The sequence below is a fragment of the Ambystoma mexicanum genome, chromosome 6q, assembly GCF_040938575.1.
Source record: "Ambystoma mexicanum isolate Mex_15411 chromosome 6q, UKY_AmexF1_1, whole genome shotgun sequence".
In the NCBI taxonomy this organism is placed as follows: Eukaryota; Metazoa; Chordata; class Amphibia; order Caudata; family Ambystomatidae; genus Ambystoma; species Ambystoma mexicanum.
Window position 1 is genome coordinate 277,117,906 of NC_090937.1, and position 20,390 is coordinate 277,138,295.

A 20,390-nucleotide genomic window follows, 5' to 3' on the forward strand; every position below is an offset into this window, starting at 1 on the left:
TGAAATAGAGGATCACGAGGACTCGGCCTCCTTTGTCTCCAGGGACTAAGTAGGTGAGAGATAATGAGATACTGGTTAGTCACACTGGACCGGCGTTATGATGTTAGCAACAGCCTTTTACAATGGGTTGCAATGGGTTGCAGTTCTATGTAGGGGAAAGCAGGATGATTTTCCGTGATTGAGAAACGGTCAGAGCAAAATTGAAAGTTGCTTTTTTTGGTTGAAACTGGAAAATAGTGAAACCTCACAGGTTGATGCAAAATAGGCTAGTTGTAAATCTTGGGGTGTAGGGTTCTCTCTTTATATAGAGGTTTAGATACATATATAAATATATGTTTATCTATTGTGTATCCATGATTATAGGTACTCGCATGAAACCACATGTTAAAATATAGTGGAATTCTTCACGTGCACACATACAACAGTGGACGTTTGATACCAGTCACTTTTATAGAACATACACAGCCCCTGAAGAATGTACGGCATATGTTAGCCATTGAGGACAGAAACGTATATGTAGGGCAAGAGATCATCATAGGTGACAATTTGGGGTCAGAGGACCCACACTTTGGTTGATCAAGTAACAAAGACTTGGGCCCTCATTACGATTTTGGAGGCAGACATGGAGCTATTAGCTCCATGGCTGCCACCAAACCGGGCTCGTTTACCGGGTTCCTGCAATGAGGAATAACCGGGTCATTCCAACATTGGAGGACCCAGTAATTCCTCCTTGCAGGAACCATTCCCCATTCCCATTTGAGGCCCTATAGGGCTCAATGGGAATGGGGAGGGAGGTAACAACGGGCACATTACAGGTGTCCCGTTGTTACCTCCTTCTTCCTCTCGCGGGACCCGGAAAGCACGCCTGGTTTCCCGCGATGGGAAGCTTGTAATCAGCCCTGATGGAATGAAAGGGGCCGCTCCCGTACTGGCCCCCTTCATTCTGTCAGTGCCTGCCCCGTAAGGAGGCCTTTGGTCTTAAATTAATGTGATCATTTATGCTTTGTATCATCAGATATGAAATACTGATGTGAAAGTTTTTAAGGAATGTGCTTATGAATTTATAAAAAAAGTGATTGGAACATTTTTTTAAAAAGTGATTGTAAATGTTATATCAGATAATAAAATGGTTTGATATGTGTTCATTACATGGCTGGGGGAGTAATAACATGTTAACCGATGCATGTATTAACTGGGTAATGTGGATACTCAGTCCTTATATGGTCTAGAGACCTCTCTTTTGTTATTAATATATTGTAGACACGTGCCACATCCTGTGGGCTGAGCCCCGATGAGATGAGAGTGTTTGGAAGGCGTGGCATAGAGCAGCAGTGCCAGCATTCCTCACGTAAAGGTAAATAGAAAAGAACAAAAGCAGCAGAGCTGGCTGTGTCCACCCAGACATAGACAGTAGCAGGTACAGATGGAGGCAGCAATGGGGGCTGATACTTACAATACAAGCAGATTACACGGAGGAGGAGCAGCAGGGAAAGCCCCCCTCTGCCACACACACAGTCATAGCAAAAGCAACAGGAGTGCAAGCTTCCCTCACACAACCGAGTGTAATATTGACAATCATAGGTACCACCTCTGCACCCCTCGACTAGCATGGGGTTCAGGCTCCTCCTTCAGGATCAGTAGAGCTGTCAGGAGGAGCCCTCAACGTTTTTCCCCTTGCCCTTTGTTTTCGCCTTCTTTTATTGGGAATGGCGGCAGATTAGCAGTGCGATAACAAATCCCTCACAGATCAATTCTTTTAAGGACTGCTGCCAAGTAAAATAAACAAAATTGCGCTGGATTGCATAGTCAAACCATGACCTTAATATTGAATCCATATAGTAAATTTGCATTTCAACTCTTTAGGTTTTTGGTGAGATAGCACTTCATACACAACAACATCTATGCCTTTATCAAGTAATAGTTACAAGCGACTCTATAATCTAGAGGAGAGTTTGCACTTGATGTCAAGTTTTCCCATGATGCTTAGGTCTATTTTAGGCATCCATCACTTTGCATTCTGATACTTGTAGTTCTGCATTCATAGTGGTAAACTAAAACTACTGTCCAAGAGTGCAGAATGAACCTAGCTTACAAGTCGCTACTTGAGAAATACCTTAAACCGGGTACAAAGGGAATTGAAAGCTGTTTGTACATATGTATGAAAAATGTGTGTTCACAGCAGCACATTCACTGGGGTAGGTCCTCATCACCCTTGCTCCTGACTGCTGGGATGTTTGGGACCAACCGGACCAAAGGACTATTTTTCTGTTCAGGATAAAAGGAAACAAAGAAAAAGTTCAGCAAAACATGCTCCTCCCCACCTCTCAGACCTCATTCTCACAGGTTTGGGGCAGATGCCCATTTTTATCTGATGGCCCTTCATGTAACGTCATTTCCGTCTGAGTTAAAGGTTTTGCCTTCAGAATGTCCCCATCCCTTATAAAATGTAGGAGGCGGCACCAATGAGGACAGCAGCAGGGAAAGCCTTTCTTACACAGAGCAGGTACAGAACAAACAGCAATACTAAATGCTTGCCTCACTCAATTCGATCCATGTGGTGGGGGCACAATAAGCTCCCAAAGCAAAATGTACCCAGGCAGACCAGTAGTGGCGTGCTAATGAATCCTGTGTCTAGTTCCTGTACCTGCATAATTAACAGGGCTCGGTGAAAATGTTAAATTTCATTCTGCCAGCCACAGAAGCGAAATCTGTTCAATTCTGTTCTGCTTCACCCCAATACACTGTTCCACCACCTCACATATCGAAAAGAGCAGCGCTAAGTTCATCGTGCTACTGCGCAAAGTGAAAACAGCCGTGTAAAGGTTCTCATGCCGCTGCGCAAACCGATAAGAACCACGCAACGTTTCTCGTGCTGTTGAGCGAACACCATTAAAATCAAAAAGAGCCGCACAAAGCTTCACGTGCCGCTGGGCACAAACTAGCACAAATCGAAAAGAGTGTTGCAAAGTTTTAATGCCGCTGTGCGAACCTAGTACAAATCAAAACCAAAGTTGCAAGTAGTTTCGCATGCAGCTGCGAAAACCTAGCGTAGATTCAAAAACCTGTGCGAAGTTTCTCATGCTGACGCGCGATACTAATGTTGGTCGAAAAAAGGCCTGCGTGAAGTTTCTCGTGTCACTGCATGTAACTAGTAGGGTTAAAAAAATGCACTCAGTTTCTCGTCTCGCTGCACAAAACTAGAACAGTTTGCAAAAAACCCACAAAATGTTTCTTGTGTCGATGCCAAACCTAGCACAAATAGAAACACTGCGTAAGGTTTCTCGTGGCACTGCGCAAAACTAGCACGGATCAAAAAAAAAAGACCAGTGCCAAGTTTCATGTCTTGCTACACGAAACAACATGGAAACGAAACACCACGCTCTGCACGAAACCGCACAAAACCACAACAAAATTCTGTAGCAGCAGAACGTAATGCTGATTTTGTGGAATGGGCAGAAAAGGAATCCAGTGCGAATGATGCACTTTTTGCTCCATGGGTGAACATTTTACCCACTCCTACACATTAATTCTATGTTCCTAGCATCTCTATTAGTGGGTTCTGTAATGAATATGGACAATTTGTCCTTTGTCCCCAGAGGGGAGCCCCCGTTTTGGGGCTAGGAAGGTGAGCCAGCTATGCAAGACACTCCCTGTGGGTCTGGGCAAGTGGGACCTCAATGGGAGTGACTCCCCCCTTGAGTGCAAGGACTCACATTTGAGCATGGAACTTCCAGTCAAAACTACCCTTTCTGTATGTATGGATGCCGGAAAAACGGTTGCATTCCCTGTTACAACTCTGAATCACAAAGACCCATCAGCGACCGTAATGGTTCAGGTAATGGTGAGCCTCACCTGAGTGCCATAATCATGGAAAACAGACATAATTAAATTCATTCTAACGATGTGTATAAGACAGAAACGTTTCGTGAATTGAGAGGGAACTCCCACAGTAGGAGGTGAGCAAGTACTATGCAAAGGCGACCCCCTGGAGCCTCTACGTTCTTGAGGGGCGGAGCTATGTCAAACCATGTAGCCAGTGGTGATGAGGATGATGAGATACACACTAGCTGGATGATGGGTGCCTTAAGAGGCTCCGGTCAAGGCGCGATGGGAGACGGAAAGACACCCATCTTCCCGGGTGGCATGACCACTAACGAGCAGTTGTGGGCCTGGCTCCCAGCAACCAATGCTGTGACCCGAGAGGAAAGAGGAGCCTGAGATCCTGAGCCCCCTCTGACAAGCATCTTTGCTGCCACAAGAGGCACAGATGGGGAAAGGGACACTACGGCCCTTTGGAGGTGAGAAAAACACAGAACTGAGTTTTCCAACTGCACAGAAACCGACGCAGGTATGAAATACAGAGCAAATATAACAGGCACATGGCCCCATTAAAGCAGAGAAAAAACAATATGAACAATGTACTGAAAGGCTGGAATTGCCACCAATACTACGAACAGTCATGAAACATAACGGGCACACGGCTCCTCTAAGCCATAGAGAAACGGGACATGAACAATGTAATACAAGGCAGAAATAGCCGACAGAGTATGCCAAGTTAAACGAGGGAGGAGGGCACACAGCTTTCACTAAAGAAGAGTGGGAAAAGAAAACAAAATGGTATATCAAAGTTGAAGTAATCACCAAGAGGATCAAGGAACCACGTGCAGAGGTCCCGTGTTGAGAGAGAGTGAACAGAAGCAGAATACTATACAACAAGGACATCATAGTACATAAATCACGGGAAATAAGTTTATTCGACTGGACAAGAACCCTAAGTTAAATTGTATTCTGAGAGATAGCACTTTTTACCACAGAGCTAACAGACTATTGGGAAGTCCACCGATACGAAGGTGGGAAAGAAATAAGCATTTTTTCAAGTCATCCTGGATAGATTGGAACATTAAAGAAATATGAAACAGTTTCCTTATCCGAGGGAGAGGAAAACCCTTACAGAAGATGGTTGATTTTCCAAAAGGATATGTTACTAAAATTGGGAAGATGATCTACAAGAACTCTAAGAGTAAAAACAAGTCAACTACAATTGGGCCAGGCAGAAGTCCAAACCGAGACTATTGAACAAGCCCTCCTTTTCTTTTGAGGTAGGTATTTTTCTAAAGTGGTAGGGCCAGTTATCTATATAGTATTCGGATAGAAGACTTTTTATTTGGACTTCACGAGCACCCTTAGTTTTACATTGGCTAAGCAGGGAACTTTTCTCATAGAAAAAGGGTTAGTCAAGTGTTTTGTCTTCATATAAATAACATTTGTGAATCATGACCACATATAGTCGAAGTCCTTCTTCTGGTTCACCACATATGGTGTCAGAAGTGGGATGTAGGCAAGGTGATATAAACTGGGAACCCATCCTCTTTACTAAGACCTTTGAGAAAGCCAAAGTCACTCCCAATCTATTGGTTTTGACTTATGTAGCATAAAAACCATCTAAATGTTTCTGAAGGGGAGATGCTTAATACCAACAGGCTTATGACTTTCTCCTCCCCCAGGGACCTATATCACGCTGGCAAGTAAATCTGGGCTAGCTTGGTGACATGGCCTAGATGCTGCTGTCTGAGTAGTAGATCCCGATTATAGGGGGGAAGGTGAAGGCGATCCTCTATAACCACAGGACGTCTGACTATTTAGTTAAAGAGGGGGGGGCCGTAGGTCAGGAAATCCTTGTGAAAGCCTTCACCCAAGTACCCCAGGAAACAGAGACCTTACTCTAAACTGAGAGAGGATCAATGGGTTTTGGAGAGGCAGACCTCATTAGAGAAGAACCTAACAGGGAAGACGTGGAGGAAATGGTCTGTTACCCGATCTTGCCTTTACTCAAAGGAACGACCCGGACCTAATGGTTGCCTTTTCAAGGGTAATCTCAGAGGAGCAGGGTCATTGCCAATCCAGTCCTTTTAAAAAGAAAAAAAGACTACTTTACTGAGGCAACATGGGAAACTATGGAGATTTACCAGGCACAACTAGTGGTTTCTCACAGTTATCAAAGGGCAGTGCTAGAGCTTGCCCACTCCCATCTCACGGCCACCCATCAGGAGACAGACAAGACCCAAAGGCAAGTGGTACCCAATTATACTGACCTGGAGTGTTCGCCTATGTAAATAACTATGTTGCCACCTGCACAATCTGCCAGAAAACTGCACCCACTCCAGTTGCCCTAGCCTCAGTACAACCCCTTCCCATTATTGACATCTCCTTCTCTAGAATAGCAATGGACATGGTGAACAACTGGGGAACAAATATATATTAGTAATCATTGACTATGCCTCCTGATACCCTGAGGCCTTTCCTCGCTGTAACAACATTTGTCAACAGATCCTTAAAAAGCTCCTTCCTTTTCTATCGAGAGTAGGGTTCCACAAAGAAATCCTCATCGATGAGGCTACTAATTGTATGTTCCAAATCATTAGTAAGGTAAAAGAAATGCGAAAAAATCAAAACCCTTCGGACCCCCGTTTATCATCCCCAAATGGATGGCCTTTTGGAGAGGTTTAATCAAACCCTAAAATTGATTCACCACAGGTTGGTGGGGACAGACAGCAGATACTGGGACATTATGATTCCATGGGCACTATTTGCAACCAGGAAAAAAAAACAGGCGTCTCAAATCTATTCACTGTTTGAAATCCTGTATGGGTCAGGATGTATAAGATATGTTGAAGGAGACCTGGGTGGAAAGGGAAGAAGCTATCCTACCCATTTCCCAGACAGCCCAGAAGTTAAAAACACATTTGAATGTTATAAGGGAAATTGTCAAGCATCACCTTGGTAGGGTCCAAAAACATCAAAAAACCCTTCATGATAAACAGATATGTTCTATTGGGGAATCTGTCCTAATCCTCCTTCTTACCTCTGAGAACAAAATTATATCAAAGTGGTAGGGGAGCGACACAATTCTTGAAAAGTAAGGCCCCTTAATCTATCTAGTAGCCCAACCAGACAGAAGGCAGAAAACCCAGGTTTACCATATTAACCTTCTGAAGGAGTGCAAGGTCGTCCCCCGCAGAGAAGACTACAGTGACTGTGCCGATCATCCTTAAAGATCCCGGTCTTGGCAAACAGCTAATCTCTAACCAATGTGACGAGTCAGAGGACATTGTCCGGAGACAAGGAGTAGAAACACTCCACCCATACCAAAAACCCAAAAATTATTGGAAAGTCCCAAAACATCTGGAAAACTAGACTCTGATATAACATATGGGTTTATGTACTTTTGTGATGTAAAACCTGGTATCCAAAATACTGAGACGAGGAAGCCACCTTTAGACGAAAACCATACCCGATGTATAAGTCCTTTCTTTGTTTTTGACAAAAGGATTCACAATAAAGAAGAAAGACTACCCAGGTGTGAGGGGTATACAGTGATAATAACAACAGCAATAAACGAAAACATATTCAGTGAATTTACAATAACGAATAACATAAATAATTATTTAATTGTATTTTAACTTATATTAACATTTAATACTATGACTCTATTAATTTTTTTTTCAACTGCAATATCATTTTTCGTCAGCAGTTCACTCTTTCTATGGCTTTTTCAATGTATTTTGAGCGGAACACTCCGACGACATTTTTCGCTTCAACTTTATAAGCAATTGGACAGATTTCTCTGGAGTTCCCTTTTCCACTGAATTTTTTCTTTTTACCTGGTTTTTCTTCATCATTTTGCTGGATTTCTTCACATTTGGGTCCCTGGATTTGGTTTGAAACTGGTTCTTTGGATTCCTGCGCTCATTTCTGCCTCACTGGACCTGGATTCTTTTTTTGACATTTTTCCTGATTTTTCTTGCTCATTTTGCTGGATTTCATTACATTTCGGTCCCTGGATTTGGACTTAAGTGGTTCTTTGGATTCCTGCGCTCTCTTCTGCCTCACTGGACTTTTGTTTTTCAGTTGGATTTCCCTGCTTTTCTTGGATTTCTTTTAACATTTAGATTGATTTTCTTCATGTCTTGATACCATGATGTGGATTTTCTTTTTTGTGCTCCGGCTGGATTTAATTGGATTTGCTTCTCTATGGCACTTAGATATATCTGCTTTCTGGTAAGTCTTTTTTACTTTATTTAGTATTGCAAATTAAGTGTCATGCTTTGTAAATATGCTACTTCCTCTATTTTGCCCAAATTCTGAATACATTCTTTTAAAAGTGTTTGTGCATCGCTATATTGTTTCCTCTGTACTCCTGTTTTTTCTCTTGCTTCATATGTGTCATATGCCGCTATGCCATCCTTCTAAAGTATAATATGTTTTAGGTGTTTCTTCTGTGTTTCTTCTGTACTTGCCTGGTAACACTACGGTTTCGTTATATACATCTGTCATTGTTTCCTTTTTGGTATAAGGACACTTTACAGTGGACCATATGCTTTTCAGTATTTGTGTTTTCGTTATTACATTTTCATTATATTTTCATTTTGATATTTATGTTTCGTTATAAACACATGGCACTGGTTTGAGGGAGAGAACAGTAGGGCTGGCCGAGGAAGAGACTGTGAACTCGAAGAGGAGAGAGGGAAAAGGTTTAGCGACCCCGGAAAATGGGATAAAAAGGTACTCATGTGACGTCTCATTACTGGGAAGGAGTACTGGAAGCAACTGCAAAGAAGCCGCAGAGTTAAAGATCAGATGACTCTCTATGCAGCAGGCAGAGTAGGGGTCTTAGATCAGCGGCAGCATCCTTACACAACGCGAGGTACAGCCCTGCAATACTAGCGCAGGGCAACCTACAGGTGCATTGAACGCGGGTTTCTGGGCAAAAGGGGGCTACCTTTACTTCTGTAGGCAACTCTTCTTCTCCGTGTGCTCTTCAAGGTGATATGCCACCCTCTATTCCCCCGGGATTTCTTCCGACCATGAGTATAATTAGGGAGCATAGCTGCATTACCTTTCTTGTAAGGTAATCCCATTTGTCTTCCTAGAGTTTTCCACCACAATTCCCTTTCACAAGATGATCTCTGATCCGTCAGTTCCATATGGAGCTTTCCTACCATTCTCTGGTAGTTCTGTCACTCGTTTCCATACATAGTGAGACCCTAACCAAACCTTATCCCGGAGGGATTTTCCACCTTCCCTTCCACTGGAGGAGCCCTTCATCCCTTCCTAGTGGAGTTGCTGCTCTTCCTTTCCAGAAAAGAAATGCCACATTTCCACTCCACAGGAAGCTATAAACCCTGCTGCCCTTTCACAAGGACCTGGCTCCTACCCTTTCACTGTGATCTCTGCCACTCTCCTTTTCCCTAATAAGAAATCTTTCCATTTCATTACCAAGAGAGATCTACCACTCTTGCCTACCACAGGGGGCTCTGTATTCATTCCCTGGATGGCTGCCACATTTTCTGTCTACACAAAATTCTGCCACATTACGTCCTTGCAAAATAACCTTTGTTGCTCTTCTCTTCAATGTGTAGCTCTACCACCGTTCCCATTCACCGGTAGCTCTGCCAATCCTTTAGGAGATGTTCCAACCTTCCCCTGTAGGAGCTCCACCATTTTCTTTTCCCCAGGGAGCCCTACCAAGATCCCCCTCACTGATAAGTTTTCATCTGTCAGGGAGACCTTGCGCTTTTTTTCCCATAAGGTTCTTACAATCTTTTTCTTGATTTTGGAGCTCTATAATCCGTCCTTTCAACGAGGAGCTTTTGCCATCAAGCTACCCCGCCTCCCCTTCCTTGAAGATCTTTCCTGAGCCGCTTCCTCGAGGAGCATGGCCACTGTGTCCCTACAACCAATTATGCTCCCCTCACTTCCATAATCTCTACCACCCCTTTCTTTACCTCCTCCTATTTATTTATTTATTGACTTATTTTTCTGCATTTGTAACATGCTACATGCCACAATCATCTTAGTGTGTGGGGCAAGATAACAAACCAGTGAATAATGTAGATGCGTCTTTACTGTTGGGCACTACCGACACATCTAATGGATTTCACCATAGATCTCTACAGAACATTCCTGTTGTGAGATACCTCACTCCTATCTCAGCTGCCTCTATTGGGGTACACAGTGTAGTTTCTGCCCCATACATGTGAGGCTTGTGGCAGACTGCCAGCTCTTGGTCCGTCTGAACTCTAAAGACCGCTGTTATTCGTTCCTCTGTTCTCTTGTGGGTGGCGCTCTTCCTCCAGGCTCAGCTCAATGAAGGATCTTTATTACAGTACGTGCTCTATCACAGCAGGACCTGAGGATGCCAGTGTGTAGGATTCATGGCAGAGACAGTTCCACATCAATGTCCTGGAACTCCAAGCCATATTTAAAGACCAGAGGGCATTTCTTGCAGTCATCAAGAATTCTTGCTTTGAAATCCTAACGGACAACACCACTGTGATGTGTTATATAAACAAGCAAGGAGGGACCAGATCTCTGCAGCTCATCACTGTTGCGGTAGAGTGGGGGGTCTGGTCCATTCAACAGGGCATTCATGTTCAGGCTCTCCCTTCTACAACCACAGACCCAGCTTGCATAGTAGCCCAGGCTTCTACAAAATACCTGATCTTATCGACACAAGTACCATTTTGCTGCTTTTTCCTGCACAATTCTTTTCTTTGTGTTGTATGTGTGCCCACTTTAGGAGCGAGTGTGAGGGACTCCTGCTGCTGTTCTCTGACATTTCCCTAAAACATCTTATCTGCTTGTGTAAAGGTTGTACATGTAAGAGCATATATCAGTCAATACCCTGTGTACTTCATAGAGAAAGCCTGAAAGGCTCTCCACTCCTTCCTCTCTTCTGTAGTCTAAATATCTGTTCATTGGTGAGGCAGTAATGTCCTGGGCTCCAGTAGACCCCTGGGGGAACAGCCTGTGCACATGCTAATCCCTGACAACCCCTTGCTACCCTTTGAAGGACAGCCCTTAAAATCTGGATGAATAAAGCATGGCTGTTTTTGCCCCGATTCCCATCATTTAGCTTTGGCACAAGTAAGGAAAACCCCCTGAGACCCTTAGCTAGAGACCGCCAGAGACACTGCTGACTTGAGATTGAAGTCTTATTGGAAAGTCCATCATATCCCCTGGCCCCAAAACCCCTGTCTGCCCCTGCCAACACACTGCTCTACACCATCCTGCAGCAATCACACCTCCCCGGTCCCTTTTTTAGGCAAAGGTGCTGCATATTTTTGAGGAATCCACACTCCACCCTACAACTTTTCTACTCTGTGTTTTATCGTGCAGAATCTCCTGCAGGGTTGCAGCATAACTCTAATACCGAAGGCCGGGTGCCACGTCAATATCTGGGGAGTTTTTGTCTCTCGTTGGTGGCGGAGAGGGGGATTTAATTTTGACTTGGTGAGAAGAGTTTGGGGCTTGATGGAGACAGCAGGGTAGACATCTGGGGGCAAAATGAGCAGGGATTTTGGTCCCCACCACAACTAATGCCTGACGAACAAAAGCTTGACAAACACCAGGACGGCCCTTTCCCTGATGATTAGAATTCCCAGCAGGCCACTGAGCACAGAAGCTGAGCATCGTAGAGTGAGTTTTGAGGCATCTCACAGACTGCCAACCAGTATGCTAAGCAAGACAAAATGGGTGACTGCTGTCTCACATCTTGAGTAGTCCTTTCTCTGAACCAAAGGTTTTTGCCTCCCATAACCCTCATTTGCTGTAGCTTATGGAAATTGGAGTTTACAGACTGGCCCCCGCCCCGTCATCTGCCAACTTGCAGATGCTTGTTTTGTTGCACATGTATCGATGAGAAGGAGGGGGGTGGGAGAGAGAAAGAGAGAGAGATTGACAGGGGCAGAGTGAGCTAGTGAAATGGGACCTGTAGGGAAGAGGCCAGTGGTGGGAGTTTAGGGATGCAGGTTGTTTTGCCTTGCAAGGCCTACTCCCCTGTTTCCTTGACTGTCTCCTCTCTAAGATCTCCTACCACCTTACACTACACACACAGACCCCCACAGAAGACCACCACAGGCCCTGCCATTAGCACATTAACACTAACCGAGCCACATCTACGCTCTCTTCTTTAGCCCTGTCGCGCTCTCCCACATAAGCAGCTAACCAGGCCCAAAGCGCTGTAGTCGATCAAATCTTGGGCTCTTCTCTGTGGATAACATACTCCTAGGTTTCTCCACCAAACCCATATAAAGGAGATTGGCCCTCAGGAACCGGCAACTTCCAACTTGCACCCATCAACACCATAGGTTTTGCATCTGTCTTCCCGACTCTCCCACTAATCCCCCCGCCCCTTTTTTTTTACAGGGCCGGGCCACCAACAGTAGTAGAAGGGCGCTATACATGACCACTTACATTACATCACATCCCCTGGGGAGCTTTTTCATCCATGTGACCACTCCCTGGGAGAGCACTACTTCTTCTCCTTAGCCCCGTAAATATCAGCCATGTCTTAACCGGCACCCTGAGGTTGTTCTTCCATCCTTCCATGGGATTTCCTACTCTTCTTGGGGAAGCTCTGACGCCTGTGTCAAGGAGCTTCACCTGCTTCATCTGGGAGCTTTGGTTAACTTTCCGGCAGGTCAGTACCCCTCCTGAAACTTCTATTTTTTACCCTCCCTGATGCACTCTCCACCCTTTTACTTCTTTGATACAAGCAGCACAACACGCTGCTCTCCCCTTCCCTTAACCCACCCATTACTTTCAGAAAGATTGCTCCTTCCTCAGGCTCTGCCCTAGGGTTCTCTTACGTTCCTGAGAGGGCGGGAAAGTGTGCCAGGTCTTTACCTGCACTTTCAAGAACAGAGTATGGACCCCACTTTCCAAGCACGTTCCTCCGGCTGTTCTATATGTCACTTTGTACTTTGTAAGGACTGTAATGAGAAAGAGTAGGGCTATGAGCAATGAGGATTACTGGTCAATAATCTAGGCATGTTCCCCACATCCCTCTTCCTCGTCACTGTCCTTGCAAAGTGAGGTGCTCCCCGCTTCACTAGATAAAGACTGTGACGAGGATATGTAGCACCAGGAGTAATGGGGGGATCTGACAGTAGTGTAGACATTCATGCTCCCCATCCTATGAAATGAGGGAAGCTTGCTTTGCTGCAGGTTGTGCTTTACTTGTTGTGTGTAGAGGTATTATGTACTGCTAGTGCCTGCGTGTACATACTTTTTATTTGCGAGGGCAGCTTGCTGGCATTGTACCTATATGGTATTTGAAGAAAGCTTGCACGGTTGCAGCTGTACTCAGAGGAGGAAATGGGAAACAATAAGCCCCACGATAACCCTGACGGTGTCCTGGTGGTAAACCTGCCAGGATACTGGCAAAGGCTATTACCGTTTCCGTCCCTCGGTCCGGTGGCATTGCCATTGGATTACGAGTGCCGGAGTGACGGTGTAAATCCTCATTCATGGAATCCCATAGGACTTCATGAGGGGATTTGCCGTCATTGCCGGCACCGGCAATACTGGTGCCGGTAATGACTGTGTTGTTTGCCGGTATGGCTCCTGGGGGTAAGGAAGGTGCCCCACCAGCAAACCTGTAGTTGGCTGGTCCGTGAAAAGCGCTGGTATTCATGAATACCGGCAATTTAATATTCGGGCCGGCCGACACAGAATGAGGCCCAATATTCCGAGTGGGTGCCCACTCTTTTCGAACATTGGTTAAAGCGTTGGTCTGCAACCTTTGGCTCTCCAGATAGTTTGGACTACAACACCCAAGATTGCTGACCGTTAGCTAGGCTGGATAGGGGTCATGGGATTTGCAGTTGGAAGTTGCAGTCCAAAACATCTGGAGAATCATAAATTGCAGACCCACAGCAGTAACCTGGGAGGAAAATGTACTTTTTTCATTACATGCAGACAGGCATGTGAGTCGCTCACGAATCGGCCCTCGCCGCATGTACCAAACCAAATGAGCTCAGCTGTGCATCTGCGCAGCAGGAAACATGGTTGGTCCCTCATGAATTCTGTTCCCCTAAATATGCGGATTACAGTTGTTTACTACCACAGATTAGGACCAGACTACGAAGCTGCACAGATGCAATGACAGTGCCGCTGATACCAAAATGGCGGACTGGGCTTTTAAAAACTGAGTTTGTGTTCTAACGTGCAATCAAGTAATTACAAAAGACCAAAAGTAGAAAAAGCACAAACACTTGAGAATGCTAATAGAATGAAAAGAAACCCCTGGGGAAAGAGTGGAACCAGGGAATTTTTACCCATCTCGTAGCCCGCTGAAAATGATGAATTGCCCATTTGCGAAAACTGTTAAAAGATCATAAATGCATTGATACAACGGCTCTGTGCTAATCTTGTGCTAAAACACTCCCATATAGATTATATGTTGTAGTAATGAGGTGGCTCTTATTCAAACCGGGTGGATAGCTAATAGGTTAAGCTCTCACATCTAACATGAAACCCTCTGCACTTTGCAAGTTCCTAGTCAGCTCTTGATCCTTTCTAAGTCGATAAGTTGACTACTATTAAAATGTGCAGTAATAAGACCTGTTATGACAGCCCAAAGAAATGCGAGGAACCTTTAGGAAACGAAACCCCCAACGTACAGTGGGCCTCATTCCAAGTCGGGCGGTCTGGTAAAAAAGTGCTGGTATTCGTGGATACCGGCATATTACGGGAGTGCCCGACTACAGGAGTGACGGTGGGGCACCTTGGCTTACCTCCAGCTAAATGCAGGAGGTAAGCCAGGCGCCCTAATGGCCAACGAAGCCCTTGTTATCCCCTCATGAAGTCCTATGGGAGGACTCCATGAATAGGGATTTAGACTGAACTGCAGGCACACATAATCCAGCAGCAATGCCGCCGGACCTAGCGTCGGTAAATGTAAGTACCAAATGCCGGTATCCTGGCGGCTTTACTGCCACAATACCGGCATAGTCGGAATGAGGACTGCTAAATGTGTCTTTATATGGCGGTAATAAGTGTTACATTAAACAAAATTAATGGTATCAATGGATTGACAATCAAAGGCTGAGTCGGTTCTTCCTGGACTCAAATCCGTAGCTTTCAGCTTGTACACAGACCTCTGCAAAAGACACGATAACCTGCTGAGCCCACTCGCCCGCAGGCCATGCAGCTCGAACACTGAAGAAGCTGGCTGGCTGGCAAGAAATAATGTGACTACGAAAAACATTGTTCTTGACTGTTTGACGTTGATAAGAAGCTCAGAGCGTTTGAATTGCCAACTCTCATACAAACAGATCTAACCAAACAGTATCCAGGTTAAGGAACCTGAGGTCTCATTACATGTTTGGTGGTATCTTTGCGGTAAATCTGCCAAGATACCACCAAACGGATTTACCGCTACCACCCATTGATCCAGCAGAATTACCGCCGGATTACAAGTGGTCGTAGGTGTTAGTTCCCATTTATTGGAGTCCATAGGACTCCATAGGATTTTTGGCAGAATTACCACTGGTGGTAAATCTGCCGATCTGGCAGTGTTTGGGCTGTACAGCTAAGGAATTACCTCTAGCATTCTGTTGGCGGTTTTTCCACCATCTTACATCCAAACCCATAGTTCGGCAGTGTAACAATGCACAGTTAATGCAGTGGTATCTCTTTTACAACTGCAGTACCACAATGTTTGGCCACACCACTGAACTCGCAATGAGACCCTTTGGGCCTCACTAGAGCCTTGGTGGTATCCAGCGGTAAATCCACTGGGATACCTCAAACACAAATAACGTCACTGCTGATTGGTCTGGCACTATTAGCGCTGGATCCCGAGTTGCGATAGGGCTGTAAATCCCCATTTTTTAAGCCCATCACATAGTTGGGCACAGCAGTAATGCATCAGTAATAGCGTTACCATCGCATTTTGGCCGCTCCACCCAACTTATGATGAGGACCAAGCTTGTAAATCTTGTTATAATCAGGATCCTGTCTTTCTCCAAAGAACGTTTAGTGAAATACACACCTACCAGAAAGCCGCAATCGGCCTTCTCTGGTTGCTGAACCCTCCAAAAGCAAGGTACGTAAGAAGGAGCGACCGGTCCATCTCGGTGGAGGCAGCTAGGCGCTGGAACTCTGTGCGTACTTCAGCACTAAGAGTGGACCACTAAGAATCCTCTGGGGTTTAGGTGTAAATGAAAGGTATTTCTATTTCCGCACTGGGAAGCTGGCACCGCAGGTGGGTAGTCTAGGGCATCCTAGAGGCTTCACTTATAAAGCTAAAATGCCACCTTAGGGTGAATGCATGCTGCCTAAATGCCAGTAACATAGCAGACCAACCGGGCCTTGCCCTTAAAGTGCCTCATTTAAATTCCCCTTGCGTCCAAAGGGTGTGTGTGGTGGATGGGTGGGGAATGGGCCGGTTCAAAAAGACTTGGGGCCTGATTCATGGGACGTTTTCCAATGGGATTGTGCCATTATAAAACACGTCCATGAATCAGGCCCTTGCAGTTTAGCTTCGATACAAGCAGCTTCACAGCGCATGCTCATTCCCTGTTCTAGAGAAGAAAAAAAAACAATTTAAAACAGCGAGAAATCATTTGCCAAAGAATCACGCACGCCTGCACGTGAACACAGCAGCGGCTCCCACAGAACAAACGCTCAGTGACATAGCAGTCCTGTCCATAAGGCCAACTAAGGTGCCCTGGCAGAGGGACAGCAGGCGAAACCAGCTCAGAAGTATGAGGCCCATGGCGAGACTTGGCACTTCTGAGGAGATGCGGCCATCAGTTCTGTTCCCGCGTCTCCCTCTTTCCCCACACACCGCCAGGGATGCGCGGATACATGTCACTGTGCACAACGGAGGCCATGGCTTGCCGCCACTCCGCGGCCTGCCAGAGCACAGGGTGCCAGAAGAAAATCCCATGATAAAGGACTGCATTTGCACTGCCACCCTGACAGGCACCCCTGGGTTTATTCTGTGGCAGTCCAGCAGAATGCAACGCGCGCCCGCGTGTGTAAATAAAGCAGCCGTGTCCAGGCCCTCGCCCCTCCCGCCTTCCCGCTCTGGATTATGAATTCACAGTGCCTTCCAGCGCTGCGGCTTTGCAAGGCCGGGGGAGGTGGGGGGCGCGGCGGCAGTGCGGATGGGGACCTGGTCAGCAGGTCGCCGCCATGCAGCAGCACCCCACCGCTTAGGGAGCGCGGAGAGGGTCAGGCGCAGCCTAGTGCCTTTACCTACTTATAGTCCTATCCCCCCTCACCCGCCCCCGACACCCCACTCTCTTCTGGGGGGCGTTCCCCGGCAGATACACGAGCTCGTCATTCCGTCTCATTGGTATGCAGAGGTGTGAACCAGAAGGGCAGCGCTCCCCAGAGTAGAGTGGCATAGCTCTCACAGAAGGGGGGGGGGTGGCGGGGGAGGCTGGCACGGTAGCAACGCTGCCTGCGGAGACATGGTGGTAGGGTCCCAGGAGGGTATGTGTGGTTCTCAAGGGAAATGCGAGGGGGGGGGGCTCCCGTGGATGTCATGCGTGACAGGCTACCCAGTGTGGCTAGGGGGGTACGAAGGAAGTGGGTGCCCCGCCCCCCTCAAGGAGCAGCGCCTGACGGCTTCCTTACTTTGCAAGCGCCGCGAAGACCCGGTACTCGTCGCTGAAGCAGGTGCAGGCGGCGGAAGCCATGGCGATTCCTCTGGATTGGCGATGCCACCCGCGCAGGGATGGAGGCTGCCAGATATGCAGATGCAGAGCTGGGCAGGAAACGGCAGGAAGCTGAGCAGTGCTGCCCCCCTCTTTCAGCACTGTGCCCCTGGATCTGGGCTACCTCCTACCGTTGCGTCCTGCACTCCTGCTCTGCTGCTTGGCCATCCCAGGCACCCTGGTCCTCATTGGGTTGTTTAGTGTTATCTATACTCCAAATTTCACAATGCAAAAAAGGACACAGCCAGAGCAAACACAGCCTCCGGGAATTCCGCGCCCCTCGTAACAACCAAAAAACGAACAAATTCTCCAAGAGCACAACAATGATTGAATATCCCCAAGTACAAGTTGCGATGTCGAACCCCTTCTTCGGGGTGAGAAAGCCCCACAGGAGTGTCTCTCGAGTGAGGGCAGCAGACACCTCTCTCCCGCTCTTCCTCCGAGACCTTCACGTCCGCACACAAGCTAAGAAACAGCTGCAGCCAGGTGTGTTTTTTTTCTTTTTCTGAGCTGGACGTGATTCGCCCTCCCCGTGTGAGTGTATTAGAATAAATGACTACACGAGCCTGACAAGAGGAGGCGCCACTCTCTGCCCCACACCCCCCTCTAGCGGCGGCCAATATATTACGCTCCGGAATCTCACTGCGCTCCCATCGAACAGCAGTGTTGTAGTCCAAGATTATGGGCCTGAAACACTCGTTTACGAATTCTAAATGTCCCTCATCCCTAGCACTGGTGGAGGCGTTACAGTTTTTGGGGGATTAGTGGGGCTCTCTCGGGTCTGAGGCTCAACTCAAATGGCCTCAGAACTGAGACAGTGAGCGACAGGTCCATATAAACATTTATATTGAGAGATTTATTTTTAAAAAGACACATAATGGATTTTTTACAAACACAGTCACACGCCTGCAGAGCTGTAGTTTGCACAGGGGTGCTTCTTCCGCAAACCATCACATCAGGAACGCTAAGGCCCTTCTCATCCTAGCAGGAAGTGACTGCCATGTGGATGACTGCAGAGAGATGTGATGCTCACCTCGCTTCATCTGAATCCAGACATGTAAAGGTGGATGGTTGGCAGCTCAATCTTCACACTTTTTGCTGATGCGAAGGTGCCCCTCGTGCGCTCTTCTCATAGCAGAGTGGATGTGTGCCTAATGGCAGGGAAGTTGATGGATAGCCCTGCATTCCAAAGGCTGCACAAACAGGTGAGTAACGCTGGGCGAAACTATTAGATTCCATCCCGCCAGCCGTGGAAGCAAAATCTATCCCATTTTGTTCGGCTTTGCCCCGATATGCAATTCCGCCACCGCCATGTATCGAAAAGAGTCATCATGAACCAAAAAGAGCCACACAAAGTTTCTCGTGCCGCTGCACGAAACCCGGCAAAATCTAAAAGAGCAACCCAACGTTTCTTGTGACACTGTACGAAAAACAAGTATGAATCATGGACGTCATTTAAGGGTTGCCAGGGGTCCCTTGCTACCCCTGTGGTATCACTTGGTACCCCTAAAAAAAGGAACAAAAAATATATATATTTTTTTAATTGAGGCTCATGGGCTGTGCCCAGCAACATATGGCCCTTTGTTTCTGGAGTGGCTGGTTTTGTGATAGCTATAACTGGTAAAATTGCTCATTGGGTTGAGCGCTGGCTGTTGCAATGTGTGTGTGATCTGCAGATTGCAAGTTCGATTCCGTTTGGCCTTGGACGTCTTCCCAGCAAGGTCAACTCAGCCTTTCACCCTCTGAGGTTGATAAATGAGTACCAACACAGGTTGGGTGATAGTGTATGTATGTTTGTTCTATATAAAGCGCTTAAGCTATATAATAACACATCATTGTCGTTTGGCCTTGGACGTCTGCTTGCATTCACAGTGATTTGGTAATATGGGCCTATACGCACTTATATTAACGATACATATGGTGATCCATTCTTGTATGAAATGTATATTACTTTACAGTGATATCGTAACCATATTTTTCGTAGTGTACTGAGAAACAATGCTATGTGATGCCACTTCCTATTTTGTCGAGGGGTGAAAGGACATGTTCCATCACTTGAAGTAATGTCACTTTGGGGTGGGTGAAATGACATCAATTCCTGTGAAGTCATCAGAGGTCAAGGGTTGTGTGATGTCACATCCGCTGCCCCAGGCATTTTGGTGAAACGACATCCCTGGTATGAATAAAAACAAAAACTGTGCAAAGTTTCACGTGCTGCTGCACAAACCTAGCACAGATCGAAAAACCTCTGCAAAGTTTCTTGTATCGAATCGCAAAACTAGTATGGATCGAAAAATGTCAGCACACAATTTCTCGTGTTGCTAAGCGAAACTAGCATGGACTGGAAAAGCCATGCAAAGTGTCTGGTGTCACTGTGCGAAACTAGCGCAGACCGAAAAAGAACGGCCCTCTCTCGTCTCGCTGTAAAAACGTTGCATGGACCGCAAAAGACCCACACAAAGGTTCTCGTGTCGCTGTGCGAACCTAGCAAGAATCGAAACCCCTGTGCAAAGTTTCTCGTAACACTGTGTGAAACTAGCACAGTTTGGAATAACCCATACAAAGTTTCTCGTGTTGCTGTAAAAAACTAGCACAGATAAAAAAAAAAAGACATGTTCAAAGTTTCGTCTCGCTACCTGCAACAAACATGGAAAAGAAACACAACGCTGCACACAAAACGCCACACAACTGTGCGAAATGTCAGTGGTGGAGGAACCGTAATGCTGATTTAATGGAAAGGGTGGAAGTGGATTTGCACACAAACTCCTCACTTTTTGCTTCGCGTGTGGACATTTCTCCCACGCCTATAGATGCGAACCCCAAAAATGGGCGTGCGATTCTGTGACAGCACTTGTGAAAATAAAACCCTATGAATCA

The 20,390-nt window shown here is 46.3% G+C and overlaps 1 protein-coding gene across 2 annotated transcripts in view; it reads right to left on the reverse strand.

Annotated features, from left to right (window-relative positions):
- Positions 1-18,047, reverse strand: part of GPRIN3 (GPRIN family member 3) — a 427,889-nt gene extending 409,842 nt beyond the window's left edge. For both annotated transcript variants that reach the window (XM_069630751.1, XM_069630750.1), the window contains exon 1: positions 17,434-18,047. The gene's annotated coding sequence lies outside the window, so the exon portion shown is untranslated. The remainder of the gene's footprint in view (positions 1-17,433) is intronic.
- Positions 18,048-20,390: the final 2,343 nt, after the last annotated feature.